Source organism: Macrobrachium rosenbergii, chromosome 56, assembly GCF_040412425.1.
Source record: "Macrobrachium rosenbergii isolate ZJJX-2024 chromosome 56, ASM4041242v1, whole genome shotgun sequence".
Taxonomy (NCBI): domain Eukaryota; kingdom Metazoa; phylum Arthropoda; class Malacostraca; order Decapoda; family Palaemonidae; genus Macrobrachium; species Macrobrachium rosenbergii.
The window spans coordinates 54586236-54596235 of record NC_089796.1 but is presented as its reverse complement, the minus strand read 5'-3'; positions in this window follow the sequence as shown (position 1 = coordinate 54596235).

Below are 10000 nucleotides of genomic sequence, written 5' to 3'. Positions count from 1 at the left end.
CTAATACCATTATTAAAACACAATCTTAACTTGTCAAGGTTTGACTTCTTTTTACTTTACAAGCAAGTGATAGACAATAAAAGGATGTGCAAAAACTGCTGAAAAGAATGCATTTCACATCAGCTGTACATTTTGAGAAGTTTTACAGTGACATATTTGCTCTAATGCACAAACCCCTGCACAAGTTTGCAACATGATTATCATCGTTGTTATTAGAGGTGAGAGTGAAACTCAAGCACTTAATTTCACTTACATATTCAACTACAGAACCATTAATGTTAACATGATTCTGTGTCAGTTCATTGTTCTTGCAATTGCTGAAATCCAAACAATTAGTCTTTTGAGCATTAACATTTAAATTACATTTATGTATTTAATATGTTGAAGCACTCATCAACCAGGCACTGCAAACCACCCAGCGAAGGCAAAACAAACACATCAGCATATGGTTATCATCAGTCTTGTGATTAAAGTTTTTCTGATAAATCCAAACAATTGAAAAGATGTAATAAAACCCTTTTTTTACGCTAAGAAGAAACAAAACATTAAAAAAATTACGCTGCTTGCAACTTTGATGATAAATTTTTCTGATCATTGCCCTTTTCTCAAAACAAAAACTATTTACTCAAGTAACTGGACTCTGGATATAAACCAGTCAGATACATACTAGATGAACAAAGACGTTCAAGGAGATACATAATCGAATACTCCACAACAGGCAAAATCTCTAAAAATGAAAAATAAAAACAATTCCTTCTGGTGCAGATTCGTACTTGGTAGAGAACCCTCAGGGAGTAGTCATCATTTTCTCCTACAAACATTATCACAGCAAAACAAAATCAGCACTTTGAAAATTTAGCAAAAATTATTATACTATAAAATCCAAGTAAAAGTCTTTTAGCTTCGTTCAAGAACTGTGAAGCCATTTGGAAACAAGTGTACAAATTTTAATAAAAAAAAAAAAAACTCAAACTCTTTATCTTCAAATGCCAAAATGTGAAAAGAAAGAGAAGTACCCACAACATTCCCTGGGAGCACGAAACGTATCCCGTTTTCAAACACAAAACATCCTTCCCTTCTGTGCATATTATTTGCCAACTAATACTATCCTGTCAATATGACCACAATAAGTCAACCTTCAAGGTACGGTATTCAAAAAACCTTCTCTACAACAGTCCCTGTTATCGTAGAATCATCTGATAATGACACATGAGCACGATCTTATCCAGAGAGCTTCATGAGAGGGTAAAAACAGACTGTATTAAATGTCTTCTTATCATGGAGTCATTTAGTGTATGCTAGTTCGAGACTGACTGGGAATCTTCTGCACTTTGTTTAAAAATCTTGATTTTTTCAGCTAAAATTTTCATGACTGAATGAAAATGGAAAAGTGATTCAACCCAATAAAACTGGCTAGGAATCAATCAAATTTATCAAGTTCATTCTATTTTAATCATTTACTCACATTTTTATCTGTTTATTTATTACCTTCTTTATTTGTTTTATTAAGTGACCTCTTCATTTTGTATTTCCCATTACCTTCTGTTAATTATTTCCAATAAACATCACATCCTATGAAAGCTTGAATTTCAAGTCACTGGCTCCAGTGGGCTTGTTTCATATAAGTCGAGTTCATCTTCTAATAAACCAGGTCTCAGATTCCTTTCCATCTGCATCGTCGTCATTATTGCTACAGTAATTCTCAAATTGTAATTTGTTTTCCCGTATATCATTTCTTTTAATGATATCATCCGTCCTCCTTACATCGACAAACAAGCAACCTATCGCCTGACAGGCTAGTATGTAAATTTTCCAATATGCTACCATTGCGCACACTCGGCATATGACAAGGAATCATATTAAAAAATTTAAGCTGAATCTCTAATAAGACTAACAAAATAAACAGGACATCCGACCTGTTACCTGTTCATACCTAATAATTTTTAAAATCCTTAATCTTATTATAAAGCTTGCAAATAATTTAAAATCTATAATAACAACGTTAGATACATTTCTCATTTTCCCATAAGAATTCTAGGAAAATCATATTATATGCCATCCCTACCAAAAACATATAAATAAATAAATATATAAAAATAAACAATAGTATTTAACAACTAAAACTACTGGTTAAAATTTTTCGCCCAACGCTTCATCATCCTAAGCCTTTCATTCCCGTCCACTGAAAAACCTTACGTCAGCTGGAATGTCATCGCATTTCTTCCAATTCCGCAAAATACTTGGAAGGGTTAAACTTGAGAGCCGCGAGACACAGAAGGATTTCCTACAGTCATTTTGATTGGTTTCTTTCTTTTACTTTAAAGTCAAACAGACCTTTGTGAAACTCAGAAAAAAGTAAGGTGTTATTTTTGGAAACTCGATAAAAATATGATTCCATTCCAAATTTGTAAATTCAAAAGGATCCAAACAACATATGTGAAATTTACTCCTATGAAAATGATAAACAGAACTTCCACTTATTACAAATTACTTTAATAAAAGTTAAAAATATTTTTTCTATAGTAAGCCTTTTACCCTATAATGGGGTGGTTACAGAGAAAACAAAACAATGATCACTGCCAGTATTACTTTAAACTGCTTTAACTGTTTAATCGTGAATGAAACTCATGTAGAAAACTTCCACAAAATTAGCCGCTTCACGCACCTACGCAGGAGGCTTATCGGCAGTATGTTAAACCCACCTATACACACAGTAGCAATCATCTCCACAGAGAGTTTAAGAGAGGACTTGCGAATGGAGGTAAAGCAAAAGGCATTTTTAAACAGCATGTGCAGGACGCTGCGGGTATTCATTTGGCAAAATTGTACCCTTGGCTTCATTCGCTTTTTCGTTAATGGTAGAGAGTGCTACCGACACATCAAACTCAACGGCACCCAGGTGGCCATTCTTTTCAACGAAGTTTATTATTATTATTATTATTATTATTATTATTATTATTATTATTATTCATCCTCTCCCTCCCATTAACATCTGGCAGTGAATTTGCCTTGTAATTCCACAGAATAGAATGCCTATATGTGAGAAGAGAAACAAGAACAACAAAGAAAAAACTAGAATCGAATGTACACAGTGGCAAATGAAATTAAATGAATAAAAACACATTGGAATAAGCAAGCGTTCCTTCACTAATGGTACCTAAAATCGGTGCCTGAGAAATTCCAGGTTAAGAGGCTAAGTCACAGACCGAGGACTGGCAGTAATGGTTATAGTTAACACCATCCTCTGTATGGGCAACTCTAGTACATCTGGGGTGACACATCACCACATATAACAGAAAATATTCCTGTTAATTAAACTAATACTAATTAAAATGAGAAGTTAATAAACCTGTTTCCGATCTTCTCATCAGTCGAACTTGGAATCTTCTGATCCAAATACAACTGCGTCATTTCTTCTCGCGTTATTCGTTGCGCCAAAAGAATGAGGAGTAGGATTAAAAATCCCTGTTTTCCATTTTAACACTTTAAGCACTTCATAATCATCTTTGTTTGTTTGTTTATACCACATTGCTTGGATAATTGTTATTACTATGATTTGACAAGGTTTATTTAAAATACACACATGAAAACAGTATATGACGATAGTGTTCACACAAGGTTAAGACCAATCATCTCTTCATTGTCTCATATTGCAACACTCACTCATAAAGCAGTGTTGCGCACAAAGGTAAATCAACTCATACACGCAAATGCTTAAATGCTAATATGATTTCATACTAAAAAACAGCAAAAATATGCGCACAAAGATGGTTAACCTTTAATTAATCACTGAAATTCTACATAATATAAAACACACATACACAAGTGCATTAACACACATCCCAGTATATTCAAAACTAAAGCTTGTTATGGAATGCATGATCTTAACGACTGAGATTTCATAATGAAATTGGATTTGGGGAACGCTCTCTCGGTTCCGTTCTAAGACGCAAGAGAAGAATCGACATGCATCTACAGAATAAAGCTTTCTTTACTTTCAATGAACTGGCCAGACAGATATCGACTCCCGTATCTCTCCTTTTCCCCGATCTGCTGCACCTCGATGTCTTCCAATCTCTCTCTTTTATAAAAAAAAAAAAAAAATCCCCTTTACCTCCCTACCATTTGTCTGTAACTACGGCTTTACATCACTTGGTTACCTAAACTACATTTTTTGTAATTTCTGAAAATCCTTACTCATACCGTATGCTTTTTTTTTTTTTCAATTCTATGAAAAGCCTAATGAAGAGTTAGAGAATTTACACAATTTTATTTTTTCTCATTTTTCTGAAAAAATTATTATACGTATCATAGTGTCTGCTCTTATTTTCAGAAAAGCCTTATCCATAACACTGAAAAACAAATCTTATTAAAAGGGTAATATTGAAAACTCTTTCTCTCTCTATTCTCTCTCTCTCTCTCTAAGCTCTTCGTTGGGGGAGTCGGTAGAGCTGTGGACTAGCACTTGCTAGGCCCTGAGTTCGAGTCCCCCGGCCGGCTGATGAAGAGTTAGAGGAATTTATTTCTGGTGATAGAAATTCATTCTCGCTATAATGTGGTTCTGATTCCACAATAAGTTGTAGGTCCTGCTGCTAAATAACCAATTGGTTCTTAGCCACGTAAAATAAGTCTAATCCTTCGGCCCAGCCCTAGGAGAGCTGTTAATCAGCTTAGTGGTCTGCAAAACTAAGGTATACTTAACTTCTCTCTCTGTCTGTCTGTCTCTCTCTCACACACACTCACACACACACACACACACACAACAAATAGCCTATTATTTTAACTATAAGACAAACGGGGAATTCATCAAGCAAATGACACGATCTTCAGATGATATAAATCGAGAAAATTCCTTACTAGGTTACTAAGAATAGCCGTCACCGACGTACATATGGGACTGACATGAGGGACACCATTTATCACTTGACACACACACACACACACAAACAAATAAAAGGTGGTTAGCCGGCATCGTGATTTTGGCAGATTTCTTTGCCACCCCTCCGAATCGTCGTTGACAAAAAAAAATAAAAAAATAAAAAACACGCAAGGTCCTGCGATTGCTAAAGACCCGGTGAATGGCAGAGCTTGTTTCCTTTATAAAACTAGTGCAAACACTAATGTGTATCTCCCAGAAAACATAACGACTCGGACATTATTTTGGAAATCATAGAAACACATCATAAGAAAATGTAATTATTCCAAGAGCTCACCACCATAAGTAATATACAGTGAATTCTTAAGATATGAATACAAAAACACCCTACAATGCTTTCATATAAAGGGTATACCAATATACGACTATGGTTTTATATGAAGAACGTTTCTGCTGGCTGGAAAATCGCTACGAACCGAAGTGCACACACAGTGAGAATTTAAAAAAAAAAAAAACCCTGCAACCTAAATCCCAAGCACCTTACCCAGGACCCGAAATGTGATCTTACCTTTGGGAAACTGCAACACTTCTCTCTGAAAAACACAAGCTAAACAGAATAAGACATCCACACGCACACACACACACACAATCAATTAATCTATCAATATACACACACATATATAAATACATATATATTATATATATATATATGTATATGTATATACATGTGTATTTTCAACGCATCACCGTGGAAGTTTTTATATTCAGAAACATCAAGCTGCAAATGTCGTTTCATCATCAATTCGCACTACCTCTGAAAAAATACGAAGGGGTAGTCAGTCACCTGGTGGATTTGAAAGACCAGCAGCAATTACCTCAAACCCCATTGACGAGTTCTCTTACCGCTGGACTGTCAAGAAGGTATAAGATGATACCGGCTCTGCCATATAGCCAATATGCCTGCCCACTGCAGGTATTTGTACTTAACGTCTTTGTCGGCATCTACCCACCTCCTACCATAACAGCTGATCGTTATATTGGAAACGCCTAGCTATTTATGAATTTTTATCCAATCACTGTGACACTTTTTTATATTAACAAACATTAAGCTACAATTTCCTTCAATATACTGTATAATTCGCTCAACTCGGAAATAATACCGAATGGAAATTATAACTGATAAGTGGTACGGTGGTAAGAGAATTCGTCACTGAAATCTGAGGCAATTGTTGTTGGTGGATCGAATCCAACACGTGACTATCATTTATCAATTATAATTCCCCTTCGACATTATTTTCGAGACAGAGCGAATTGGATATCAAACAACATTTGTATCTTTATGTTTATGAATATAAAAAAAATGTCACAGTGATGCGATAAAAATTCATAAATAGCTACGTGTTTCATTTAAAATCTGAGCCTTACCTCGGTCATGATGTCGGATATCACTGCCCCTTTTTCTTAGTTCTGACGTACCTGTAAATGAAGATAAAATTAAAATTACTAAAAACGACGGAAACATTTAATAAAATAGTGTCCAATAATGATAACAGATAGTTCTCTATGGTTTTTCACCGATTACAAGCATCAATTACCTTTAAAAAAATAGAAATTCATCAGCGCAAAGCATTTAATTTCATTTCAAATTTGCTTCCACAAAAAAAAAGTATATGAAAACGACCAAGGGAAGAGTATTGTAACTATATATATATGTGTGTATGTATATATATATATATATATATATATATATATATATATATATATATATATATATATATATATATATATGAATGTCTCTTTCCTGTAATACTACAGTGTAATATGAATATAAGAAGTACAAAAACACTATTTAGACGTTGAAACCATATATTTGGCACTTGCTCTGTGCTGTTCACTGGTAGAATATGGACAGAGAAATGACAGTGGTATATATAAAACATGAGTGTGCCTTAAGGCTCCGATGGTATGATGGTGATCGTTTCCAAGAAGGAGGAGAGAGACTAATGAGGCCAAAACCACTAGGGAATTGGTCTCTCTCCTCCTTCTTAGGAAACGATCACCGTCATACCATCGGAGCCTTAAGGCCACACCTTTATGTTTTGTATATATACCCTTGTAACATTTCTCTGTACATATTCTACCAGTGAACAGGGGCACAGAAGCAAGTGCCCGAAATATATGGGTTCAACGTTTAAATAGTGTTTTATGGGCCTTCTTATATTCATATATATATATATATATATATATATATATATATATATATAGATAGATAGATAGATAGATCGACAGACAAATATGTGTGTGTTTGTTTGCAAGTGTGCATGTACATTCAACATATTGTCGTTTCCCTACCAAGGTTAGTCCCAAAGAAAAAACAAAACAATGGTCACTAAGGTTCTCTCAACAGTACAGTAAAATATGCGGTCAACACACGTCGGCCAGGCCACTTTTCTATCGAATGCATATCACAAACCGGTTGTAAACAGGTCAACGACCGTAAATGGGGAATGGAATCGTTGGCCACTGCTGCATAATCGCATGAAGCACTGGTTTGGACTACCAATTAGTTATTAACTTGTTTTCAACCTGCGTGTGATGCATGTTTTTCAAGTTACCGATGTGTTTGTATGACCTGTTTTACTGTAGTGTGAACACACCGGAACCAGCTCATCAGCTGTTGACTGACGCCAACCCTCCTGCACGATACACCTCTATTCTATATGAAATCTAGTGTTCCTGAATATGAAGGATCTTCGTTGCCTATTCCTCTCTTCTCCTCCCAACACTTCCAAATTCTATGTCTCTTCCTCATACCTATCGTCCTTTGATCTTTCCATCTAACCAATCAGTCTCAAAGCACTGTGATTCATTATTATTCACTTATGCTAACCTTTTCATCACCTCTACCATTTCAACTTTTTCTTCCCGTTCAATCCAACTTAACCCACATAAACTAAGTATACAATTCATCTCAAAAGCTTTATTCGTTTTATTTCATTCCATTCATCATCAACACTTGACTTCCACAAAGGAGAGTTAGTTCAACAATAACTTTACATATTTCAACTTTGGCTAGACACGAAAATTGTTATTCAGATCTTTTGCACTAACCATGCTATTGCTCCCACTCGTTGTAATGAGAATCCTTGAAATGACTACCAAAATTCCTGGATTTTCCTTGAATTCCCTTGACAGCCACTTCATTTTCCTTGATTTCTTCCTTGATTAATTTCAGTCATTAATATTAGGAAAAAATATAGCTGTACAGAATGATGACTAATTTAGAACACTTACTGTGAGAGATGGAATGTCACAACATGGGACATGAAGGCAACACCATTATTCATGATATTCATTCTCAGAAATGGTTGCATATAGCTTTCCTTATTAAATTTCAAGGAAAAGCATGCAAAGTAATATTAAATTATTCATTTAGTTCATTTATTATCAGAAATAATAATGTATGGCTTTCCTTGTTTAATTTTCGAGAAAAAAAAAACATGAAAAGTAACATTAAATCATTCCCCCTCAGAATAATGATTTTTAGCATACAAAACTTTGACGTTGCACACCTTACATATTGGCACAGCTTTCTCAGCTACTATCTTTCTTCAACCGCAATTTGAATGCACGATGTGTAAAAAAATTTTCCTTAAATTATATTTTTCCTAACGAGTTGCACTGTACTCTCGCTATTACTGGTCTTACTTGTTGCCCTCTGAAAAAACGTGATAAATTCTCAAGCTCATTAAAAAACAATATAACCATATTCAGCTAGATCATGCAATTCTTATTAACAATACCTTAAATCATATAGTTGATAACATGGCTCAAGTTAGCCAATAGATTCCAGTTTTATTATTAATAAGCAGGGCTGCTTCATTGTACTAGTGACTGCTTGGGAAAGAGATTGAAGTTATCTATAAGACAAAACCTTTTTATTTCAGAAAGAAGCAAATACGCAAGGAGAAGTGTAATGAAACAGGCACTAAAGACCGCAGCACAATTGTGTAATAATGAGTTGAAATCCAGTTATATATTATTATAATGCTTTCTGATGTTAATGATGCAGTTAAGGCAGTAGTCTGTAACATCTGAGTTTCTCAAGATCATTATCCATATTTTAGTCCAAGATTTTGAAGAAAAAAAAAAAAAAAAAAAAGATTATCCATAAAAATTCCTTGATTTATCTAATTCCTTGAAATTCTCCTTGACGACCCTAAAATTCCTTGAATCAAGGAAAATTCCTTGAAAATGGAAACACTGAACAACGCTGTCAAACAGTTTAAGATCGCTAGAGTGTGGCCAGATATAATAAGCGCGATGGTTCTTCTCTGACTTTCCACATGCCCAATGCCCACCACGCGTCGCGGAAACTGAGGTTTGGCCGTGGTGGTAAAAAATGATCCCACTTCTCTTTGTTTTCATGAAAAAAAAATTGTTTTAAAATATCTAAAGTCAAATGTGCTTTAAAATTCGGTTTTAAACCAGCGGCTATTAATTTAGAAAAGATTCAACTGAGTAGTCTCTTCTCAGCATAACAATGCGACATTTGTTAGCTTCTCCCTAGCAGTCTTACAGAGTGTTTGACACTACAGATTTCAAATGGGAGAATATTCCTTCACCTCGTCTGGGGAGATCTTAATCCTTTAAATCCCTGACCCTGGTCTAAGGTTTTCAGTTTTACATGCTCTGAGCTCTCTTGCAGTGTTGGGTTAAGGCTGTCAAATAAGATTAGAAGACTTCTTCACCATACAGTACATTTAGCAAATCTCAAAAACCATGCCACATTTACGATAAATAGAAGTTTTTATATCTCCTAGTAACGAAAATGGAATGGACAACTTTTTAGTTGAAAAATAAATAAATTCTTGTATAAGTTTACACAGAAATTCTTTAACAATCATAAATCAATACGATTTATATACTGCGAATCTCTTAGAATTGACATAATTTTATAAATCTACTTTAACTCCGCCCTGCCACTCGCTTTTGGTTTTACTATAATAATCCAGGCCTATTCCCTGGATTGAAGGAATGCCAATACCTGTTTTATGTGACCTACAACAGGATTAAGCCGGCCCCCTCGCCTCCCACCTCCCCAAGAGCAGCAGATAGTAAAAA